This window comes from Sinocyclocheilus rhinocerous, unplaced genomic scaffold (genome assembly GCF_001515625.1).
Source record: "Sinocyclocheilus rhinocerous isolate Xijiao unplaced genomic scaffold, SAMN03320098_v1.1 scaffold1206, whole genome shotgun sequence".
NCBI lineage: Eukaryota > Metazoa > Chordata > Actinopteri > Cypriniformes > Cyprinidae > Sinocyclocheilus > Sinocyclocheilus rhinocerous.
The window spans coordinates 311,327-337,955 of NW_015659931.1; the positions used below are offsets into that span (position 1 = coordinate 311,327).

At 34.1% G+C, this 26,629-nt stretch overlaps 1 long non-coding RNA gene and 1 pseudogene across 1 annotated transcript in view; both read left to right on the forward strand.

Annotated features, from left to right (window-relative positions):
- LOC107724525 (hyaluronidase-1-like) overlaps positions 1–3,162 on the forward strand; it is a 7,338-nt pseudogene extending 4,176 nt beyond the window's left edge.
- Positions 3,163–4,200: 1,038 nt separating this feature from the next.
- LOC107724528 (uncharacterized) overlaps positions 4,201–26,629 on the forward strand; it is a 43,692-nt gene continuing 21,263 nt past the window's right edge. The window contains exon 1 of the long non-coding RNA XR_001638030.1: positions 4,201–4,289. This is a non-coding gene — a long non-coding RNA (uncharacterized LOC107724528). The remainder of the gene's footprint in view (positions 4,290–26,629) is intronic.

A 26,629-nucleotide genomic window follows, 5' to 3' on the forward strand; every position in this document is an offset into this window, starting at 1 on the left:
GACTTGTCAATCAACTATCGTGGGAGGGGCATATGCAGAACTACGTCATTCTGACTGGAATCTCAGAACAGCCTGATTTGAGAAAGGGGATTTTAAAAAAAAACACTGGGTGGATTTTTATCATTATAGGGTGGATGTGTACGCACACTTAAGTTCCAACACACATTTTTGTTCAAACAACAACAAAAGTGAATTTTGCATCCGATGACCCCTTTAAAACTGGGCCATAGAGAGTGTCCTGGAGGGCTATGGGGGTTTATGGCTTCCCCTGCTGCTATAATTATCAGTACAAGAAGAACGAGATGTATACAGGTGAGTGTCCTGCTCTGGAGATGAAGAGGAATGATAAACTGGTCTGGCTGTGGAACGTCAGCTCGGCTCTGTAGCCTGATATCTATCTGGATCTCGGGCTCCGGGGCCGCGGTCGGGATATCTTGCTGTACAGCCGCCATTGGATCCTGGAGGCCATGAGGATGAGGGAACAGACCACCCATCGACCTCCATCTGTCTTCCCCTACGCCAGGATCGCCTACACATACTCCATGGAGTTTCTCTCACAGGTCAGCGCAGAGTAAAGGCCCATTTCAATTTTTTACCCTTTATTACTTGTTTTATATCTGTTTAACAAAGTGTTATAGACCTTAGTCAGGGTAGCGCCTGGGTTATTATAGTTAACTAAAACTGAAACTGATATTAAAATTGAAATCATAAAAAAAACTTTTTTTTTTGTTTGTTTCCAAGGCAACATTTCTCAATTTAATTTAGTTTAACTTGATGTATTAAATAACTTAAACTGAAATAAAAAATAATATTTATAATAAATAAATAATTTAATATATTAAAAAAATAAATTATATACAGAAACTACTTAAAATGACAAAAACACCATAAAATTACAAAAAAAAAATTAACTAAATACTAACTAAAAATATTTAAAATATAATATATAAAATATTTAAAATATATATAAAAAATAAAAACGGATTCAAAATATTAATAAAAGCTATAATAGTAGTAAAAATATATGAAATATGTGAAAATATGTAATTTTTGACTGGAATGAAAATTTCAAATTGAAAATTTTGAATGAAAATGTTTTAATTCAATATGTCGTCTAACCTGACTATCTAAGGTCTATACATATTTTGATATTCAAGTGATTATTGTCATGTTTATTGATTATGATCTACCTGGCAATAAAAAAGGCCTGTTCACACCAAGAAGGATAACTATAACAATAACTAAATTATATTGTTCTGTTTATTATAAGCATATGTGCAGTTTGGTCACATGCTGCTTTAAATGCTTATGCTTTTTAAACTCTGAATTCTGATTGGCTTTATAGCTATCGTTATAGTTATCGATTTTGTTGTGAACTATGAATTTAAATTAAAGGTTTAAAATATGTAATTTAACAAAAATGGTTTGTGTCACTCATATGTGTTTTCAGGAGGACTTGGTGCACACTATTGGTGAGAGTGTCGCTCTAGGAGCTGCTGGTGTCGTGCTGTGGGGAGATAGAAACTACTCTCAAATGAAGGTTGGAGTGATGTTGATTATTACACAAATGCACTCATACACTTCTGATAATTGTATATTAGTGGTTGGCTAGAAAGCTGGAGTGCATTATGCATTGACAAGCTGTTGACTTATAGGGAAACTGGCGTCACACTCGAATCTTTCCGTCAGGTCATTCTCAGGTGAACATGAACAAAAGCGTGTAAACAAGCACATATCTTTTTACTGCATACAAAATAATTCTAGTTCAGTCAACTCTGACCTCCAAGTTCATTTAGTTTGACCAATAAAGGATGCAATTGTCACAGATTCATGTCCTTTTTTTTTTAAATATAAAACCTGAAATAAAATAAAATGTAAATATATGATGAATAACTTCAACTTAGACAACTTGAAAGAAATATATTTTTAACTCAAATATTTATGTTGGACTGCTAAAATGATAAAAACTCAAATAAAACTGAAAGAAGCTAAAGCAAAATAGAAATATTAGAAAAAAAAATTATAAAAATGACAAAAGCATGTAACAAAACTACTAGGACTTAAACTAAAATGAAAATGAAAACTGTTGATATAAAAATAAAAACGAATTCACAATATTGATAAATACTATGATAATATGTAAATATTACTAAAATAACACTAAAAAAATCGAACTTAAGTTAAACAGAAAAGCTACATGGTTTGCAGTGTTATAAGAACATGTATTATTATCAATAGAATTTCTTTATTACTTATTATTTATACAAAACAGAAACAATGGATAATATATAACAAATAATTCATTTATATCTGATAAATATTTAAATTGTTTCAGAAATGTATGATATCTAGACATTGGAATGAATCATTACAAAAATTATATTAAATTCACATCAAGTGTTAATTTTCAGCATTCTTATGCACTAATATATTTTTCAAAACGTTAAATTATTTTGGGAAATTGGCTTCCTATGGTGTAACATGCTTTTGTTTGCTTGTTTTATAATTATTATGCTTGACCATATATAAAAAATAGATTTATATAAATTACACAAATGATAAATGAAATAATTAAGTTACATATTTAATTATTTAAATTCTAATAATATGAACTGGTGAAAGAATTAAAAACAAAATGAAAAACTGACCAGTTGCCATACCTAAGATACATGCTTTCTTGTCTTATAAATGTATATCATTTTTAACTTCCACATATAAATTGTATACATAAACCACATATACTTGCACACATAAACACAACAAATGACCATGGCTTGTCTCCTCTGTGCAGAAGGCCTGTGTAGCGGTTCGGGACTACCTGAACGACATGTTTGGCCGCTACATTGTGAACGTGACGGAGGCGGCGTTTCTCTGCAGCCAGACCGTGTGCTCGTCCAAGGGCCGGTGTATCAGGAGAGACCCGAGCGGCACGGCCTACCTGCATCTGGACCCAGCCGAATGGTCCATCGTTCCCAGAACTAAGCTGCCCGGGTCCGTTAGCAGGGGTCCGTCTTATGTAGCCCACAGGAGGTTCAGGACGGTTGAAGGAGAAACAAGTGGATTCGCGGCCAGCTTTAGGTGCCAGTGTTTCCCAGGCTGGGAAGGAGAACAGTGTCAGAAACCAGTGCCTGTAGAGCCGTTTACATGACAGAAATGACTAGAAGACTGTGGGGGTTAAAGCTCAGGGCGGTTCAACGCATTACCATTGTGGACTTGACTTTACAGGGTGATTGTGCCTTTAACAAATGTACTTGAAGTCATTTTAGATAAAGTGTGTACTAAACGACTATGTGTTTCCATGCTTGCTAGCTAAACTTTATAAAATATGATTTTTAAAAAAAATCAAGATGCAGTTTAATTTTGATTGTTTGTTTATATCAAACATATGCAAAACCCCGAGAATGCAAATATTATTAATCAAATTTATTCATGAAAAGCATCAACAATTAAAGTTAAGTCCCAAATGACGCACTATACACTATGCACTCATACACTATGTACTTATGCACTATGTACTCAACCATGTAGTGTATGAATTATATAAGGTTATTTTGTCATTCATAATCGGAGTCTGATAGCCCCTCCCCCTTCGCTACGTAATTAAAGCAGAGTGCATGAAGTGTACAACATTCCACACTTCGTTTTTTCGGTTATTTAAGTGCATCATCCGGGTATTTAAAGTGCACTTTTTCTTTTTGGAATTTTCAGTGTGAATGCACTCTTCACACTATTTATACTACAAAACGTCATAGAATAGTGCATAAGTACGAGATTTGGGAACTTTCTAGCAATGTAAATCAAAGATCAAAATGAAGCTAATCAAGCTGATAAAATGAAGTTTTGTTGCTTTCATTCCATGTCTGTTGGATTTTAGCCCATTTAAAAGCTAGAATACTCCTCTAAATTTGACAAAATCAACGTTTAGCAGATATATGCGTTTAAATCATCTTAAAATAATTTTAGCATTTAAAATACGGCGTCTTTCTTTCCTGGGAAAACAAACAACGCATACTTTTCTTGCATTCAGGTATATGCAGATTTTGTCCAATAAAACGCTCCCTAGATTTAGCAAGCCCCGCCTACTAATACCACCTGATCTGGCTAGCAAATCATAGTTTAGGGATTAAAAAATTAGATGAGGCCTTCGATATATATGCTGCCCCAAACTGTTTTGTTCCAATAAGAAAGAAATACATCAGCTAAGAGATGAAAACTAAATTAACTGAAGAAAACTGTGAGGAATAATACAAAATTTGAGGAAAATCAATACAGTGCAGCCTTGTATGAAGGTAAGCTGACGGTTTTGTTGGACATTTGCTGTGCAGCCTGTCACTGTAAGCGAAAAGCAACACAAACTGTCTGAAATCACTCTGTAGGGCCACTAGATGACAGTAGAAGCACACTTTCAAGTGTGCTAAAATGACTGGTAACATTCAGTTCAAACCCCTTTGTATAATATGTAGAGATGGCAAACATGAAAGACTTGTTTACTAATTGTCTGGGCTAGAAACACTCAGGTAACTCAATGAAACTTAGCATGAATCACGATAGCTTTGATCAGATGTGGATGTGTTTAGCTTGGTCGTTGGCATGTTGCTTTGTTGTTTTTTGGCCTAACTGTCAAAGATGGTCTTTAGAAATAGCTTTGTTTTGTGTAATACTTCGATTTCATCAATGGAAATCGTCGGCCTTGTACTATGAATATTCCTATTGCTCATACTGTTGATAATTCCACTGAAATCATGATTCCATTCCAATGTTTTAGACATGTCAATTATGTAGATGTATTTCTCTTACAAAATGTATTGTTGGGAGACCATGATACAGTGATGGTATGGGATGGTAAAACTATGATACTTCATGGTACTGAACAACATGCTACCCCAAGGTACTGCAATAGTACATGTCCAAAATACCATGGTACTGCCATGGTATTTTACTTTCTTGTAAGTGTTGTGAACAGACTTGGATATAGAGAGTGAAAAGAAAAGGAAATCTTTGCAATCATAGATGTAATCTCCTCATCGTTATTGCATTATCTTGGAGAAAATGAAAATCATCTTAAGCTGTATGGGTTTGACCTTTATAGGGGTCAGCGCGACCTAGCACACTATTAAGGGGGTATTTTCCAGTTGAAATTGGTTGCAGAAGATGACTCCAATCAGCAATTTGAACAAAATAATTTAATTTTTAGAATTTGGTGTCCAAATCGAAGTAAACTGGATGTAACAAGGATGTAACTAAATGTAAAAGTTGATTCGGTATTTCGGTAGTTGAATAATCATCCATTGCAAGCCATCCATAGAACATCTATACTTATTGTTTTTATGAAGTCAGACTCAAGTGAGACTTTTATTGAGTTAAACTACTGAATCCAATTGTCCTTTTCATGGTTGATTGCCAGTAAAAAAAAAATCACATTAGACAAAACCTACAAAAATCACTGATTAAGAGAAGAACAACTTTACATTTCGGTCATTCTGGTCTGTGGCGGGTGTTGAGAGAATTACCCGCGCTCATGAGATAAGGTAAACAAAGGCCGTTAAATTTAGGCTCACTTCCATTCCCCCAGAACTGATTGCATTGACCCAAAGTCACACATTTAGACAGATAAGCAGCCGCAGAGGATGATAATAGACGTCCCTTTGCAACTTTTGTGTTTTATCGGTCTCCAACCTGGAACAGCAGTCCCTTAAGACAGCTCGCCATAGTCTGAGAGGCAGCAAGTGTGTCCAACATCTGAAAAATGCTGCTTTTACAAAGTTAATAACATTGTCTACTAAGATCTCTTCATCTGGCCAGTTTTTATCAGTCAACATTTGAAGTAATTCAGATTTTGTAATGTTTTTGAAACAAGTCTCTTTTGCTCACCAAGGCTGCATTTATTTGAAATATTGTTACAATTTAAAAATAACTCTTTTTCCATTTGAATATATATATAAAAATGTAGGTTATTCCTGTGATCAAAGCTGAATTTTCAGCATCATTACTCCAGTCTACACATGATCCTTCAGAAATCATTCTAAAATGCTGATTTGAAAAACATTTCTTATTGTTGTCAGTGTTGAAACAGTTGTGCTGCTTCACATTATTGTGGGAACCATTAAAATGTTTTTTTTTAAAGAAATTATTACTTTTATTCAACAAGGATGCATGAAATTGACCAAAAGTGTCAGTTAAAGGCATTTATAATGTTACAAATGATTATATTTAAAGTATGTTGTTCAGTAAACTTTCTATTCATCAAAATACTCTGGAAAAAAAAAAAAATATATAAAAACTGCTTTCAACATGAATAATAAGAGCCATTATTAATAGACCACCAACAGAACTTTTGAGCAGCAAATCAGCATATTGATTTCTGAAGGATCATGTGACACTGAAGACTGGAGAAAGGATGCTGAAAATTCAGCTTTGCAAATTGCATCACAGAAATAATTTACATTTTACAATATATCCAAAAAGAAAACAGTTCTTTTAAATTGTAATAATATTTCACAATATTACTGTTTTTTTTACTGTATTTTAATCTAATAAATACAGCCTTGTTGAGCATACAAGACTTCAAAAACATAGAAAAAATCTTAAAAGCATCTGTAATCCTGTGCATGCGTTTCAGGTGAAAATGTTTAAATTGGCATTAAAAACAATAACAACTTTTCCAGTTCAACAGCATTACAACCTTCACCGTTAATTAAAGCTATTGTAGGTTTCAGATACCCATCTAACCGTTGCCAGACACCCAGCTCCATTTTTCTGCTTCTGTTCCTCTCGTCTATTTTTTTGGTGTCGTGACCTGAGTCCCGTCCTCGGTCATGCTTTCCATTCCCCTGCTGTTTGGTGGTCTGGCGAGCGCCGGCATCATCTCACTCACTCACTGCTTTTTAATAAGCGCTTCGTCACGCACGGCCTCTGTCCTTCAGAAAGAGTGGGCACACGGATCGCGTGTGAGGGGACTCTGTATTTGAGCCAGACTAGCTTTACTCTTCAGTCATGGCTGCCTATCTTTTCACTTTATTTTGAGGTTTGGAGTTGTAGACCTTTTGGAGATGAGTGTAAAGAGAAAATGGTCTTGGGAGGATGTGTTTGTACTTCACCTCACATTATGTCAAGATATTCAATAAACAGGTTTGATGTGGTTAATTCCAGTGTATCTTGTAAGCAAATAGTGAATAATGACTTGAATTTCAGCCAGTTTATCACACTAAGTTATAGTATCTAAATTTAAGATTTATGCATATGAATTGCATATACAGTTTCTATCCATTAGGATTACACAGTTTTAAACAATATAAAAAAACCTAATGTAATGCATATTTATAAGTCGTAAATGAAACGGGTAAGAAACTGCACTCAAAAAAATAATGGCCTAGTTTATTATTTATTATTTGAAGCTATTGGATATTATTTAAATAATCTATAGTTCCTTAGAACTCAGAACAGTAAAAAAAAAATCTTACCAGATTTGACCTGAAACCATCATAAGCTCACACTCAGATAGACTTTGAAGATCCAAAAGAATGCAAAGACTTTGTCAGATTTGATATCATCAAACTTTGGCATATATGACAACCAATCAAAGATGAAAATCGGGTATTGCAGTCAGATTTGATATCATCAAACTTTGGCTTATATGACAACCAATCAAAGATGAAAATCGGGTATTGCAGTCAAATATACAATTTTGTGCATTACAGCCATTTATGCATTAATATGCAGACACATGCCGGCATAATAACCCATTTAATAACCCAAGCCACATTTATTAGTATTTCATTTGAAAACTTTCTTCTGTTTTTATAATTAATTTAAATAAGATTTCTGCTGTGCATTCCCATAATCCAGTTTTTTTTTTTTTTTTTTTTTTTTCAGCATTTACTCGCTACCCATTCTGAATAAACATTTCTCTTTCTCTACGCTAATCTGGTTAATAAATTGGATAGTGCAGGAGCAATGTGTTTGCTATCAGTGCCGTGTCGCTTCGCTGCCCATCGGGCCGCCTCGCCACAGAATTGGAGTGACACCGTGGTCACTTATTTGAAAGTGTGTGCTGATTGCTCTTGCAAAAATGGCAACCACACTTTTTTGTGTGAAGGATTACAATTTATCTGCAAGGAGGAGAGAGACTCTCTAATCAACCTTCAGAGAGGTTCTGTCGTCATAGGCATTGGTTATTTGGTGTGTGTGTAGCTTGGTATTTGACCCACACTGCCTCTGTTTTTACAGGTTTTGGGAATGGTATATCAGTTTTCATCTTAGTCATTCATATATTTGATTTCTATGCGTATTTATGTACTGCTCGAGTAATATTAGCATGCATTTTGGGGTCAGTTTTATTGCTTGTTGACAATAGTTATGGTTGGAGTGGGAATAGTGTATTGATTACAGCATAATACTTATTATGTACGGCATACTAGTTTGTTTATATACAGTGGGTACGGAAAGTATTCAGACCCCCTTAAATTTTTCACTCTTTGTTATTTTTTCAAACAGTTGCTACTTGCCACATGAAAGATTGTCATTGCATAGTGCTGTTTCACACTCAGTATTTAAGAAATTAGTACTATGTAGTACGTAAATACATTTTCAGTACATAAAATATATAAAATGCGTATTGCGTATCATGAATATGAAATGCATATGTATTTCAATGGTGTAATTCATTGCTGTCATAGCAAGTAAATGTATAATAATTTTTAAAAAACAAAATAAAACAATTAAATATTTATATTTGATAAAATTATTATTGCTTTATTATTATTTTACAAAATTATTATTATTATTAAAGAAATAGTAAGTACATAAAACAGTTCATAATATAATAATATAAATATAACACAATATAATATATATTTATGTCTTATATGGTAAAGTATGTTACAAATTACATATCCTTTTGTTTAATATACATTTTTATATAAATTATATGATTTTTTATAATAAAAATAAATATGGATTACATTTATTTAAATAATCAAATATTTTTTTTTAGCATAAGATATTAGGGCTGGGTAAAAAAATATCGATATCTCTATATTAATCGATTCTAATTTTTATGGAATGATATCGATTCCTAAATCCCAAGAATCGATTAGTCTAGCCTGTTTTCAGTTAATGGACGGAACATTGCAGGGTACTTCCCATCCAAAAAATCGCAATAAGCATTGTGCTTTGGTACTTTTAATATGAAACAAAGTCTCAGATTTCAAATTCTGTCCATTGTATTGCAATATTTAAACAATAAATGCCGTTTTGGCGCTGTTTAATGTGAAGTGACAGATCGCTGTAGCGCCTCAGTTTAACAGACGCGGCAGCGCGTAGTGCACGTGAACTGATCATCTCCTCCACATTAATACCAGTTTCAGCACACAATAAACATGACTAAACATCCGAAGGTAAGTTAAAAGAAAGAGTGCAATTTTACAATCAGTATCCTGTCTCATGTAGTCGCTCAATCTGTGTTTCAGCCGCGCAAAGACGCCAATATAACGGCTTGTAAACAATGTCACATAAAGTCACATTTACCTCAGAAAAATTTTTCTTATTGTAAAAACTTCATTAATTTTAACCTTCAATATTATAGTAATGTTGTACCAACTGACTCTCATGTATATTTTTACAGCATTAGTTGAGGTTTTTTTTTTCCCTTGAGAAAATGTGGCATGTACTGTACCTGATATATATCCAAAATAATCGACATTGAATCGAATCGGTAATCGAATCGAATCGCAAGCTTGTGAATGAGAATCGAATCGAATCGTGAAATTTGTGTCAAAACCCAGCCCTATAAGATATTAATAAATAAGCAAATATATTTTTAATTTAATTTTGTGTAAAATGTTACAGTCTGGTCAATTAATGAGAATTTAAAAATCTTGGTTGCTGTTGTTCTAGTCAGAATGACCCTTAAAAGTTCAAGCTGAATGCATTGTTTAGTGAGATACAGTATTCCAAGCAAAAATAGTGTGTGAATTTGAAATAAGAAGTATAATTATAATTATATTGTATGAGTCAAAGATAATGCCATTGCACACACACTTTATGCACCAGTGTGTGTGAGGAAAAAACCCTGCTAGATAAGAGATAAGCATCTGTGATCATCTCGCGGCGCAGTGGTTGAGGTCTGTGGTTTGATAGAATCTGTTCAAACCTAATGCTGTCTGAACACAAACCACACGCATAAAACCAGCACGACTGGGTCTGATTAGAGCTCTTTCCTTTCGCACTTTTTTCTGCACATCATTTTGTTATCCCAGTTTCAGTCAAATTAGCCTGCTCACTCTTATCAATCACCCCAATGCATTGTGGGTTATTGAGCAAGGCTTTCTTTTAATTAACTTACAGGCCTTTTTTTATGTTGAAGAGCAGATAATTAACTTTTCTAATGTATTTTTAGGCATTTGAGGCTGTGCTGTATTGTTAATATAGTCACGCCCGAACACCATACACAAGTTGCCTTACTGTTTTTTATGAGACAATCATTATAAAATAAAAACATTAAGGTCACACATTCTCATTACAATACTTTTTAATTTAGCACATTCATTAGGTGCTGCCCTCCGTCTGAACATTGGATATTGAGTGTTGATGTGACACTGTTTCTTTATCATGTGAAAGTAAATGGAAAAAAACAGTAGGAAAATTAGCAGATTGGTTTTATAGTGAACTTATGAATTTGATGAGCTTCTCCCAAATGGTAATTGAATTTGAACCAAAATACCATAGAGTTTGATTTGTCACATGACTGTTGACATCAACAATGAAAGATTTTGAAGTCTTCTTCACTAATATCTTAATGTTAATTGCAATATTAAAGAAATAATAAATGAATTTTGCAAATGCATTTTTGTGTAAAATGTTACAGCCTGATCAAGTAATGAGATTTTTTTTTAAAACCACATGACCTTTGACCTCAACAATGAAAGATATTTGGAGTCTTCTCTGCCAATCTGATTATATACATTTATTTTTAAAAAATGTTAATGTTAAAAAAAAAAACACTTTGTAAATACATTTTTAATTCCGTTTTGTGTAAAATTTTACAATCTGATAAAGTAATGACAATAAAAAAATTAAAAAAATCACATGACCTTTGACAACAACGGCAAAAAAGATATTTGAAGTATTCTTCCCTAATCTAATTATATAAATATTAACTTTAACATAAAAATATTAATTAATTAATTTTGCAAATATATTTTAATCAGTTTTTTGTTAAAAAAATTACAGTCTGATGAACATCAAGAATGGAAGATATGGGAAGTCTTCTCTGCTAATCTAATTACATAAATATAAATTTTAACAAAAATTCGTAAATATTGCATTGTTTTTAATTCAATTTTGTGTAAAATATTAGTCTGATCAAATAATGAGAATTTTAAAATCACATGACCTTTGACATAATCAATGAAATATATTTGTTATAAGTATTCTCCACTAATCTAATTAAATAATAATAATTTTAACAAATATATTAATAGATAAATGTTTGCAAAAATATGAATCCAATTTTGTGAAAAAAAAAAAAAAACATTCTGTAATACAAGTAAAGATAATTGAAAAACTGCTGTTAATCTAATTATATAAATATTAATTTTAACAAACCTATTAATACATTTTTGCAAATACATTTGTATTACATTTTGTGGGGAAAACATTCTGAGCAAGTTAAGAGAATTGAAAAATTACATGATTTTTGACCTCAACAATCAAAGACATGAGAAGTCTTGTGTACTAATCTAATTATATAGACACTAATTTAGGAAAAATATAAAAAATATGAATAAATAGATGATTGCAAATACATTAAAGTGTCCCTATTATGGATTTTTGAAAATGACCTTTCATGCAGCAGCGGTTTCCCCGGTAACGGTGAACACAAAGCAGCACTGCGCTCACAAACCTGCTTTATCAGGCGTTACAGACATGATGAAATTAAACTGAGACCAATCGACCAATCACCGCAGATTAGCGTCACGCAAAGAAGGGGTTTGGAAAAATTAATCGTTGAGCAAATAGTTTGGGAGTCGTTGAGCAAGTAAGGTAAAAATAAATGCATATTATAAGACAATGAAAGTGTTTTTTGACCTTGCATGCATGTCAACCTGTTGTTAGGGACTCCCAAAACAAAAATATGAACTTTTCATTACCCATAATAGGGGCACTTTGATTCAATGTTGTGTAAAAATAAAATGTGATCAAGTAAGGAGAATTTAAAAATCACATGAACTTTGACAACAACAGTAAAAAAAAAACTTCTCCCTTTTTACAAACCTATTTATTTTTGCGATCGTAACTATGCATGATTATACAGCTAGTTGCATTTTATTTCATTCCCTTTAGTATCAGAACAGATCTGATTCCCATTTTTGTGTCACACTGCTCCAAAGCACTGCAAAGAAAGTAAAAAAACTCCTGGTAAGCGCTGTGATTCAGACACCTAACCCTCTTCATTCCTTCTCATATTCTTTCTCCTCACACACAGACATGGCCACACATACACGTACAAAGTGGGCCACTATTATTAAGAATCTAGTAGTTGTTGGTTCCAGCAGAAATGTCAGTGTGCGTTGTAAGTTATAACCTTTACTCGAACATGTTATCTGCCTCCATGGCAATGCAATGGGAAAATGAAGGACGGAGACAATGCAGTGGGATTTGAAAGGTCCCCATCAGCGTATGGCCCTGAGGCGCTCTCCCCTTCACAGTTCAACAACGCAGATACACGGTTTTATGCGAGCACAGTGCACACACACACGTGACCCCATGGAGAGAGCTTCAGATGTTGCTATCTGTCTCTGTGCATCTTTATCTGGCCGTGTAAGGCTCAACATGCACTGGGAGAAGCGGCTAAAGTCGCTAAAACAGCTTTGCTAAGTGCATTTGCTCGGTCAATGGTAAGTCTAACTGACGCTGTTTACTGCAGTCAACAAAATCAATAATCAAAAGGTGGACATGTTTACGGTTCGGTTAGCCGGGGATGCACGCGCTGTGTAATGTGATTTACACTAGTGGGACATGTGCATCAACACTTGTCAACACTTTGGGGTCAGTAGGTTTTTTTTTTTTTTTTTTTAATGAATGCTTTTATTCAGCAAGGACACTTTATTTTGGTATGTCCAACTCAAACAATCACTTTAAGGGATAGTTCAACTAAAAATGAAATGTACAGTACTCACTCTCCACATGTTGTAAAAACATTTCTCTGTCAACGACAAAATAAGATAATTAAATATTTGACTGTAGCCATTGACTTCCATAGTATTTTTTTCATACTTTGGAAGTCAATGGCTACCGTTAACTGTTTGGTTACCCACATTGTTCAAAATATCTTCTTTCGTGCTCAACAGAAGAAAACTCATACAGGTTTGGCACAGCATGAGGGTGAGTAAATGATGACAGCATTCTCATTTTTGGATGAACTATCCCTTTAAGTGATATTCAGACATATTATTAAGGTAATCTAGTTACTTATTATTGTGATATTTACAAAGCCATTGATAAATTTTTTAGAGTGTAGGGTGAGCTATCGCTTTAAAGGACAAATTCAGTTATATACCCGTGCTTTATCTTCTTGTTGGGATCTCAGATGCGGTCAGCATGTTTTTTTTTTTTTTTGCCATACTTTGCTCTACCTGCTCCTGCTGAGCATCTGTACACACAACATATCCTTCTTCTCTGCCGTTTTTATCGCCATCTTCCCGGTGCCAGTCCAGTAACGGAGCGTCCGAGCCTCGCATTATCGGCGGGGGGGGGCGGGCTAATCTGGCAACCCATCTTTTTATTCCGGTTCATAATTGAGATGTTTTTTTTTTTACAGGTGATGTGTGTCATTGGCACAGCATGAGGGTGAGTAAATGATGACAGCATTCTCATTTTTGGATGAACTATCCCTTTAAGTGATATTCAGACATATTATTAAGGTAATCTAGTTACTTATTATTGTGATATTTACAAAGCCATTGATAAATTTTTTAGAGTGTAGGGTGAGCTATCGCTTTAAAGGACAAATTCAGTTATATACCCGTGCTTTATCTTCTTGTTGGGATCTCAGATGCGGTCAGCATGTTTTTTTTTTTTTTTGCCATACTTTGCTCTACCTGCTCCTGCTGAGCATCTGTACACACAACATATCCTTCTTCTCTGCCGTTTTTATCGCCATCTTCCCGGTGCCAGTCAGTCCAGTAAGCGTCCGAGCCTCGCATTATCGGCGGGGGAGGCCGGCTTAATCTGGCAACCCATCTTTTAATGCCGGTTCATAATTGAGATGTTTTTTTCTGAACAGGTGATGTCTGTCAAGTGTGACGAATGGGATCTCTCTCACTCTCGCCATCGCCGACTCTCTCTCTGCTTTCTCTGTGCTCTTTTTCCAGCATTATTAAGCTTTTCCAGCATTATTAAGCGACCTCTGCCATTTTCTTTCAGCGGGAAAAAAAAAAACAAAATGGGAAATTAATGAAGATGGTGCCTGTCACAGGGAGAGGGCTGGTTAATTGGTTGTTTCCACTTTTACTACAGATAGATGAAGTGTCTTACAGCTGTATCTCAGCATCGCTGTGACCCTGAGTGTGGAGTAAAAGACTGATCCAAGACCAGCAGACCACCTTGGGCCGGTTTAAACTGGATTTTGGTACACTTCATCTATTTGCATCTGTACATTTCAAATATCCTACAGTATCTTAAATGAGTTTTCATCTCAGCAGTACTTACACTAAACTTTAGATTTTTATTCATTCTATATTATGAAGGATTTTATAGGAGGGCTTGTTCATATATAATTCACCTGATTTTATACAACATTTTAGTATGCACATTAAGTATGTACTACAGGACCACGTACTTTCAATGTGTTGTCTGCAGCATACTTGTGTAAAATATGTTTCAGGCCTATTAGTACTGTGTCTGGGGATTTTATATACAGGTGCATCTCAATAAATTAGAATGTTGTGGAAAAGTTCATTTATTTCAGTAATTCAACTCAAATTGTGAAACTCGTGTATTAAATAAATTCAATGTGATCAACTAAGTAACTGTAATTTAAAAGTATGTTTTGTGTCAGTATTCTTGTTGCCCTTGGAAAGAACCCTACATAAAGTAGAGAAATCTGTTATTTATACATTAAATGGATCCGAAATCAACATATTATGAAAGCATAGAATCACAGTATTAAACGGTAAATTTCATCATAATACCAATTAGACTTGTGCCGGTATTCGAATCACTAATACCAATGCCATATTGCTTTTACTGTACATCAGCTTACATTTAAACAGTGAAATATATATATATATATATATATATATGTATGTATCATATTATATTATTATATATTATAACTTTAACTTATAATTTTTTAAGTAGATATTTATTTTTAAAAAAAATTTTTTTTCATTTGATAAAAATGTATTTATAAAATTGAGAAATGAAGCATGCCTATCATTATCCGTAAGATAAAATAATGCTAATAAGAATGCTAAAAATATTAAATAAAGTGATTTTTATTTGTATTTGGCTTACAAAGCTTGCCTTAATGTCTTAAAGTCCGTGGTGAGTGAATGAAAGGTGACTGGCAAGGAAAAAACTTTTGAACAATGGATGGGAAACACCTGGAGAAGTTTGAGTTACGGTTTTATGCCAGCTGGTCACAGTTTTTACATTACAGTCTTATGTTGACACATTGAGTTTGTTTCTATGGATTGTGTAAGTTATTACAAACTAGTGTTAAATGTTTGTTTGTTAAGGTTAGATTTGATTTTAAAAGCTGTGTTGCAAGCCTTTGGATCTCCATCAAGCTGAGATAAGGAGATTAGAGAAATGTCATCCTGTGGTAACCTTTTCTGTCGTGTGCATTTAGATGACAGATGCTTTTGTAGGAAGCCCTTCGGATAGGTTTGGGCATTGAACAGTCCGAAATGAGACGAGTTCATCTTGAACGCATCGTGAATTACCGTCCTGTCATGTGTGATTGTGATTTCTTGAGAGCAGATTAGGCGTAAAACGCTCTTTGTCGTCTCAAGGTCACTTCATCAGAGCGGCTCGCTACAAAATCTGCACCCTGCCAGTCTTTGGCTGTCTGCTACGCTCTCCATCCCGTCTTCAGAGTCTGTTTTTTCTTCCTCTTTCCCTCTTTTCCGTCACTGCTCTTTTGTTCATTTTACCCCCCTCCCCAAGTGCAAGTGCTCTAAACCAGAGAAGTCTGTGTGAAGCTCTGTGATTGGCTGCGCTGGGTGGCGGTGTTCACAATCGATTATGCCACGCCGCTCTCCGACAAACAGCTTCTGTGTGCGGCGCGCTCTTCTTTTATACCGCCGTGCCACCTGCACAAATCTGTAACCCCTCTGCCCTCCGCCTCGCTCACCCAATCTGCTCTTTTTCTATGGTCTTTTTCTTCCTCCTTCCCTATTTTTCATTCTAGTCTTTCTGCGCCACACCGTCAATTCACTTCTGGCCAAATCACCTGTTTCATTCTCCCTCTCTCTGTGTTTTTCTTTCCCACCAGTTCTTCCTGTAAGAAAGAGACAAATCACAAATGAGATCTCGTGTAATGTCTCGAATGCTTCTCCTAGTAGACAGAAATGAGATTTAATGGAGCAAATGGAGCAAGAACATGAACTCCAAATTGACCCCATTTACTTTAATAGTTATAGGTCTTCAAAGTGCACAAATCATGAATGTTACTTTTATGCTAGAACATGTGTGTGTGTGAGTAAATAAGAGTTTGTTTATTTATTTGTTTATTTATCAATCATCATCATGCACCAGAAATGTTTATTACCAATATTACTTTTAGTTACCAAAAGATGTTGAAAGATTAAAGGTGAACCTTTTTTAGATTAATGTGCACCAATTAATCAAGTAAAATAACTAGGCCTATTAAAAAAAAAAAATCATCAACCCTTTCCAAAGAAATAAGAAATGTCAAATAAGATCACTTTTAATATCTACAACGCTTCTCCTAGACATAAAATTAGATTCATCAGAGATCAAATGGAGCAAAATGTCAACGTGAAATCAAAATAGACTTGGTGCACAAATCACCAACGGTCTGTCTGTCTTTCTTTTTCTTTCTTTCTTTCTTTCTTTCTTTCTTTCTTTCTTTCTTTCTTTCTTTCTTTCTTTCTTTCTTTCTTTCTTTCTTTCTGTCTGTCTGTCTGTCTGTCTGTCTTAGTGGAATTTAGCTAGATGAAAGATTACAAAGGATTTTTTTGTTACAATTACACAAAATAAGACCAGAAATGTGTATTATGAAAGTAAATATTGTCTTTTTTTTTAGTTTAAGATGTTAAAAGAGTCTCCATAAAGTCTCCTAAGCTAAGAAAGAGTAACATCTGAGCAATAACATTTTTTTTCTGGCTTCACATGTGGCAAAATTATTACTATTTTTTTTAATTCTAGATGCACTATATTTTTTCCATCAATACTTTTTCTGTCTCTATATTTTTCTTGGAAAAAAAACCCTGTATGTGGCTTTCTTACACTTAATTTACCAGCTATTAAATTATTACCCGGCCATTTCTCCCCAATGATCTTCCATCATTCATCCAGCGTCTCTCCTTCAGCCACAGGGACAAAATGCCTATGAAAACCATTATGAAAATAATGCGTCTTTGTGTTTGAGAAATTTGGCATACATGTTTGGAGCTTCTTGATTTTGTTCCTTTGTGTGGGTGTGTTTTTGCTGCATTTTGTTGAGGTCAGTGTGGAGAGAGGAGAATTGCCTGGAGAACGCTGGATAAAATGTTTCTCTTTCTCTTTTTTTCCATGTTTTTTTATTATTATTGAAAGGCAGTGAAGCGTTCCCATAGAAGCAGCGAGATGAGAGCTGGACGGGGAATGCCTTCGTCTGCCTGGACACAATGTTCTGTCTCTCTCTCGCTGTCTTTGACTCAGTTTCTCTAAGAAAAACACAGAAGTCAAATGTACCTTGTGAAAATGAGCTATCCCACCTCGTTTGATTCCTGTGTGTTTGTGTTACTCGCTGGTCTGTGTGTTATAAGGCCAGTCGTATTCTGTAGAGTCTTCTAGCGCTGGGCCTTTATAGCTAAACTAGCTATTATAGTTTGTCAGTGTTTTGACGATGATACAGTATCAATATTAGGGCTGTGTATTGATTCTCACAATTCTCAAAGTAACTTTAATACCACACAAAAAGCTGATAATTAAAATTGAATAAAGAAAATAATGAAATAATTTAATGACTAAACAATGTTTAATTTAATAATGAAATATTAATAAAAGTTTAATTTAAAATAATGGCACATCACTTTCAAATATTTCTCAACCAAGTCAACATCCCCCAAATTTTTTTCCAAGCAATCTTTCAGGTAAACAGCCATAACCAAATAGTTAATTCAAGTAAACCGTCATAACCAAATTAGTTAAATTAAGATGATTTTCTTTCTTTGTCTGTTTTTTTATGTTTTAATTCTATTAAATATTTCTGTTTTTATTTGATAATTATTTTTTTGTTGATTTTTGTAGTACCTTATGGCTGTCAGTATGCTTTAAAATCATTGAAATTCATCACAACATTCACAATATGATCATTCTTCAAAAATAATTGTGAATGATTGATATAGCTGGATTAATATACCTTTTAAAGCTTTTTTTAAACTTTCAAAAATGTGTTTATCTATTTATCTATCTATCTATCTATCTGTCTATCTGTCTGTCTGCCTGTCTTTATTAATTCAGTATATTTATGCATGTATATGCTAAACTTTTCACTTTTTCTGAGGCATCACATATAAACTAGCCGCAGTGGCGTCCTTACAGACAGCGAGACGAGATGAGCTTTGGCTGAGAATGGCGAGCGGTGAGATTTCTTCAGGGGTTTGGGCCGGTGAGCGGCCGGGAATTGGCCTGTTTGTGTGTGGAGGGTGTTGTCTTTTTTGATTCCACTTACTAAAGGATCCCTGGAAAACGCAGGCTCGGACGGATAAGGTCATCGGCGTCGGTAACAGCCAGCATGGATGCCTCTATTAAATTAACTCGCTAACTCGGTGAAACACTGACTCGATAGCTTTCTCAAGGTCAAAGTGCATCAGCATGTATTTCAGTGCTCTCAGGCTGCTATTGATTGGTGTAATGGGTTATCAGAGATTAGACTGAGTGCTAATGTAAATAATCTTATGTGGGTGATGTTTTCTGAAATAATACTGAAAATATTATTTCTATTTACTTGCACTGGTATTTTACACACACAGTTATATAACAATGACAGGAATTATGGGGAAATATGCGAGCTCTTGAAGTAATGGCAAGTACTGCTGGTAATTTAGGCAAAATTATAAGAATAAACATAAAATAAGTAACGCAAAAAAAGACTTTTTTTCATTGTGACTTTTCACATTAAAACTTAAAAAAATATGGAAATTAGACAATCTGTTTTGCATATTATATCAGAAGTTATATAGATGCAATTCTGCATAGATATTTTATTTTAGCTTTTATTTATAGCTTTTATTTTTGTGTTGCGATCAGTAGTTGGTCTGCTTCAAAAATATTTACACTACCATTTAAAACTTTGGGGTCAGAATTTTTTTTTCATACATAAAAAAAATATTTAAAAATTATACTTTTATTCAGCAAAGGTGCTTAAAATTCATTAAAAGTAACAGTAAAGACATTTACAATGTTTCAAAAGATTTCTATTTCAAATAAATGCTGTTCTTTTGAACTTTCTATTTATCCAAAAAATCCGGGAAAAAATAAATCGGTTTCCAAAGAAATATGAATCAGCACAACTGTTTTCAACATTGATAATAATCAGAAATGTTTCTTGAGCATCAAATCAGCATATTAGAATGATTTCTGAAGGATCATGTGACACTGAAGACTGGAGTAATGATGCTGAAAAATTCAGCTTTGATCACAGGAATCAATTATATTTGCCAATATATTCAGATAGAAAACAGTTATTTTAAATTGTAATATTTCTCAATATATTACTGTTTATACTGTATTTGTGATCAAATAATTGCAGCCTTGGTAAGCAAAAGAGACTTGCTTCAATTTTTTTTTTTTCTAAATCTTACCGACCCCAAACTTAGTGTTAAAAAAAAAATCTAAAATTAGGAGTGTATACATATGAGATACATGAACAAAATGTCACTTTTGATAGTTTTATTTAATTTCCAATATGTAAAATTTCTAAAAATCATTCAGGTTACTCCTGTAATAGTGTACTGTAGCTAAATAATGGCTGCTCTCAGAATTACATTAATAAGATTTCTGTATTTTCACTTCAGTGTAAGCTTGAAAAGTTACATGATACTGTCTCAGAATATTACCATAATTACTGGTTGATTTGATCCACACTCTGACCTGTAGCCTCGCTTTGTACTCGTAAGATCAAAACATTACATCCATTTGCACTGTGGCTGATGATCTAGATACACCGGGACAGCAGCGCTGAGTAAGGTAGATTATAGCTTACAACTAATGCTATCATAATGTAAGCGTCTGCTCATCACTTTGAACTCCAACAACTCTCCATATCTCATTTCTCACCCTCTTTAGTCATTTAGTGTGCAGACAGGCAGTCTGCATATTAGCACATGAAAGCAAGACACTGAGACTATTACAGACTCATGCGCTCCCATCTGCCTGTTTATAAGAACCAAAGTTATAGACTCAAAAAATATACTTTATATCAAGTATGATATAAAATGTGCATCTATGGTACTTAAATTCAGATTTGAAATGGATATTTATGTTCCCAAATTGACTTTTAGGTAATGTTGCTTGCAGTAATCAACTAACGCATAATGCATATATTTAAATTTTTAAAGGAATAGTTCATCCAAAAACGAGCTGAAAATGTTCTCACCCTTAGGCCATTCAAGATATAGATGAATTTGTTTCTTTATCAGAACAGATTTGGAGAAATGTAGCATTCCATCACTTGCTCGCCAGTGGATCCTCTGCAGTGAATGGGTGCCGTCAGAATGAGAGTCCAAACAGCTGATAAAAACATCACAATAAACCACAAGTAATCCACACCACTCCAGTACATCAATTAACATCTTGTGAAGTGAATAACTGGAGTTTGTAAGAAACAAATCCATCATCCACCATTTTAACTTAAAAACAGTGCTTTTGGTTAAAATACATAGTCCATAATCCATAATATTGCTTTTTAGAATGTCCACCTGTTTTTAGTGATTGAAAAAGTGTGGCAGGTGCTGTATATTGCCAAAAACTTTGTTCACATATCTTATGTTTTTCCTCTTTCCTCTTGAAGTGATCTAAATATTTGTGGCTTGAAAAGCTTCAATTAACATGCCATTGCTGTGGTTCTATGGATGTTTTCCCCTCCAGGTCTCCCGTGCCAGTCATGTGACCAAAAACTGAAAAAAAAAAAAAAAAAATCTCTGCATGTTGATAGATTCAAATATCCTTGACTTTTAATTGCACTGTTAATGCATCATTTGGACTGACAAATTTGCATCAAGTGTGCATGCATTTGCATGAACTTCTCCAAAGTTTACAATCAGACGGTTTTGTTTTTAATTATTATTTTTGATGTACCCACAAGTTTAAAACACTTTTTGTACCACAACGGTTTGATTATAATTGAGTAGGTAGTGCTTTGCCTTTGTCCAGGATGCATTAGAATAATTAGCATTGTTAATTTGCATTAATTATGTAGTCTGGGTGATCGAAAATACACAGCATGCTCGATTATTAAATGGAAAAAGTAAATTTTTAATTATAGTGTGAACCAATTTTATCAATTGTTCTAGGTACAATGAATTATATTCTAATATGTAATTTTGAAAAAAATTTTTGAGCTGGTTTCAGTGCATTCTAGGATTCTCTTCTCCAAGTAGTGATATTTTTGTAGGCCAACCCAGAAGTTAGAATCATGTTTCCCTTGAAAAAAAATTTTTTCACTGGCTTTTGGATCACCCCTGCAGAACTCTGTACCAGCCTCCTCCATGTAAATCAGAGTTTTTTAATTGGTCATTGGATTCCCATTTCAGCAGTGTCATGTTGTGAAGCTCCACCCACTGGTTCCAAATTCCACTCCCTATTGCTTAATATTAAACATCATGTGTATTCTGATTGGCTGCCACTGCACTGTGCAGAATTCTTACTTTCAGTGTTGACAGATACATTACAGCACCTGGTTAGCACACCTATGATGCCTTAAAATGCTGTCTAGGTAGGCAGCACACTAGGGTTTGGAGCAGAGCTTATGTGTTCAAACGCGAATGCTCGATGACATGAGATGTGTCTGATCTTACACGGCCTCCACCTCTTCCTCTACCTTTTGCCACCCCTGTTTTTCGCAGTCTGTTGCTCCTCGGCTTGTGGAGAGGTAATCACAGTGTGTCATTGTGCCCTGTTCTAATTGGCCTGTCACCCTCCATGTGCAGGCAGGGAGGGGACGGCCTTTGTGTGGCTGCCATAGCGACCGGCCGAGTTAATGAGAGGGAGAGGGCTGTGACTAATGACACTGGTCTGTCCATCTGAGAGCAGAGCAACAACAGCACATACATTCTCCCACAGCAGACGGGTGCATCTTCTGTTTGTGCTTTACATCTTTTAACATGCACTATGCTAATACCATGGTAGTTCTTTTGAATATGCGCCATGTAAATGCTAATGTCATGAAAGTAACATGATTTCATTACCCGTTCAAGATATAATGATGGTATCAAATGCCAGTACTGTGGTACTTTAAAATATACCATGGTATTATTGGAAAACTTGTAGCTTGAAATTCTAAGGTACTTCTAATAACCTCATGCATGGCAGTACCACTATCTTGGTATACATTTTGGTACATTTTGTAAGTTCAGTAACTAAAAGTACCATGTTATTACCATGTTGTAGACACTATCATGATGGTAATACCATGTTATTGCTTAAAATGCATTATAGTACCATGTTTTTGGATATATACCATGCAGTGTTATTTTAGTATTATTTAGTAATATGTTTATATATTCATATTTTTAGTTTAATTTATTTAACTTTATTTTTTTTGTTTAATTTTAGTAATTTTGTTTTGTGCTTTTTTTAATTTTTATGCTTTTTTTTCTTTTAAAAAGTATTTCTATTTAGCCCAGGATATATGGTTTTAGATGCTACTATGATACTTTTCTATGGTACTTTAAAATATATCATGGTATTGAAATTCATTTACTATGGTATTTATATGGTACTCCAAGAAAACCATGTTAATACCATGGTACCTTTTGGTACTTTTTTGTAAGTTCAGTAAATAAAAGTATCATGGTATTACCATGTTTTAGACACTTTTCTTTCAACTGAGTAATTGAGTAGTACTTGTACTTCAACTTAAAACAAATGAAAATTATTAATGAAACAAAACTGATATAAAAAAGTTTTTCATCTAATATTGATATTTTATTTCAGTTTGATTTAAATTAACAAGAAAAAAATGAACAAAAACAACACTGATAATGATACCACGATAATACTGCAGCTCTGCCTCTGAGTAACCTGCAGTAATAATGTGAATATGGAAATCACACTATTGTTTTTTTTTGGGGGGGGGGCTTTTCTTCCTCATAACAGTTATCATTGGTTGTTTTTTGTTGATTAAAGCCATCTCACCCCTGCAGCACATCCCAGCAGAGCTTCAGATGAATGTGGAATGACTTAATGTAACACAGATTGATAATCTCTGACTGCATGGCTAACTCTCATTATCTACAGTACAGAGTTCACTGTAAGGAGACAGATGGTCATGTCGTGTCTTTACACAAGAGAAACCAACCATACAGCCAACAAGCATCGACAATAGAGATTATCCTTGTCATTCATCGGCCTCTTTTCATTTCGCCTTTTAAAATTCCATTACGAACAATCCCGCAGGAGAACCTCAATTGAAATTAGACATTTATTTTGTTTTCTATTGAATTGTTCTGATCCAGATTGATGTTTTCACGTGTTAGTATCTGTTCTGAGCCTTTGTTGCATTTTTGTTACACAGCATTCATAAGTTTCATTTAAAGAATTATGTGTGCTGCTGTAGGCCTATTAAAAAACAAATTCCCTTTTCATAATAGAAATTTTCTTACAATGGAGCACAGAATAGCAGTCAGAATATTTTGACTGTTCTGGCATTATTATGTTTGGCTCTTAAAACATTACAGTTCATAAATTTGTGGTCGGTAAGATTTTTATGTTTTTGACTGAAGTCTCTTCTGCTCAGCAAGGCTGCATTTATTTGATCAAAAATACAGTAAAAATAGTAATATTGTGAAATATTCTTACAATTTCAAATAACTGTTTTCTATTTGAATATATTGTAAAATCTAATTTATTCCTGTGATGTAAAGCTGAATTTTCAGCATCATTACTCCAGTCTTCAGTGTCACATGATTCTTCAGAAGTCATTCTGCGGATTTGATACTAAAAAAAAAAGTCATTATTATGATCAAAGTTATGTTGATAACAGTTGTGCTGCTAAATTTTTTATTTTTTGTGGAAACCGGGATTTATTTATTTGATGAATAGAAAGTTCAAAAGAACAGCATTTATTTGAAATACAAATCTTGTTACATTATAAATGTCTTTAGTCACTTTGATCAATTTAACGCATCCTTACTGAATGAAAGTATTAAACTATACATGCAGTACATGCTATATACAGACACCGATGAAGGTCAGGCTGGGTCAGGTCTCAATCTCTCTGTCTCTCTCACACACACACACACACACACCTGTCGCTCTGAATTACAGATACACCTGCATCATTTCTGGCAGTGATATATTTCAGAACTGACTAGGTGTGACTCCATTTCCACACAATTAAACTCATTCCCTTTTAATTACTGTCTCAGTTTGATACCAAACGTCTCGCAAATCAGAGTCGAGATTAACATGCTTGGGAAAACACAGTCAGAGTTCATGATGGTTGAAATATTCCTGTGGAAACATTCCTAGTGTCCTTTATCTGCTTACACTGCCGGTGACCACTGTGTAGGGAACAGCTGTATACTGGATGTTTACAGTATTGTTTGAATGTTTGTTTGTTTTCAGAGTATTTATTGGATTCTGGAGTATTTATTATCTTTATAGTATAGATTGGTTGTTTGTTTTCAGATTGCTTATTGAATATTGGGGTATTTATTCCACGTAGTTTGGTTGTTTTATTTATTCTATGCAGTTTGGTTGGGAGTATTTATTGGATATTGGAGTATGTATTATTTTTAGTGTTGTTTGTTTGTTTGTTTTCAGAGTATTTATTGGATGATGGAGTATTTATTATTTATAGTATTGTTTGGTTGTTAGTTTTTGTAGTATTTTATATAGTATTTATTATGTTTATAGTATTGATTGATTTATTGCTTTCAGAGTATTCACTGAATTTTGGAGTAGGCCTATTTATTAGGTTTGTAATATTGTTTGATTTAATGTTTTCAGAGTATTTACTGTATTTATTATGCTTATAGTATTATTTGATTGATTTCAGAGTCATGTTACTATTTAAGTAGCATTTAATTCTTTTTCTGACTTCTATTTCTCACTCTGAGCAGTATTTTTAGTATTGTTTGATTGTTTTCATAGTATGTATCAGATTTTGGAGTATTTACGTTTATAGTATTATTTGATTGTTTGTTTTCAGAGTATTTATTGAATTTTACAGTTTTTATTATTTTATAGTACTTGTTTTCAGAGTGTTTATTGAATTTTGCAGTATTTATTATTTTATAGTATTTGTTTTCAGAGTATTTATTGGATTGTGGAGTATTTATCATGTTTATAGTATAGTTTGATTGTTTTAGAGTAGTTGTAATGTAATTAAATGTAATGGAAACGCTTGTTTTGTTTACTGTGGAGACGTGCTGAAATGGCGTTTGGTCTCGTACTGTATCGCGTACCTTGTCAGTGTCGTGCGCTTTGCTTGGCCATTTGTTGGGATAAACAGGAAAGTGTGTCCAGCTGAATTCAATTTGAGTTTTGTTAAACTAATTAAAAAGAAGCTTAGTTTACCGCGGAAGAAAGTAATGTTATTAAATGTGATTATTTTCTTACTTCCATTTCTGACTCTGAGCAACATTTGAAGGTGTTGAATGGTTTATTCTTAATTTTAGTATGATTAAATGTGATTATTTATGGGAAATTGTTGTCTTTTAATGCACTGCTTTGAATGGCTTCAGCTGGCTTATTTCTGCACCTGCTAGTGAATATAGATAGCAAAAGTGACTTTTTTTACCAAGTTTCTGAAGCATTTGAGAACCCTTTCAGCACACTTTCTGTTGCCAGACCCCCATGATACGCGGGAGGGGAGTGGTAACCATGGTGAAAAAGAATGTTGTCGCCATGACAGCGTTCTACCTGACCGCAGTTGACAGTTTCAGTCAGCGTGTGACAAATTACCTGTCATTAGACCCTCAGCAGCAAACAATACAGTCCCCACCACGACATTAGTCAGCTAACAAACACGTAAATCCATCTGCCGCAACAGGATCGGGGCATATGCTCCAGAGAGATGTCTGTGTGTAAAAGTGCTCTTGAAACTCGATGATAGAGCGCTCATACACCTGCGCACACACAAAGCTTTTTAGTGTGTCAACAATGCAGCCTCTGCCCAAAACCGAAGGCAGCTGCATCGCTGACTGATCAGACTGGTTCCAGACGGGCTTTT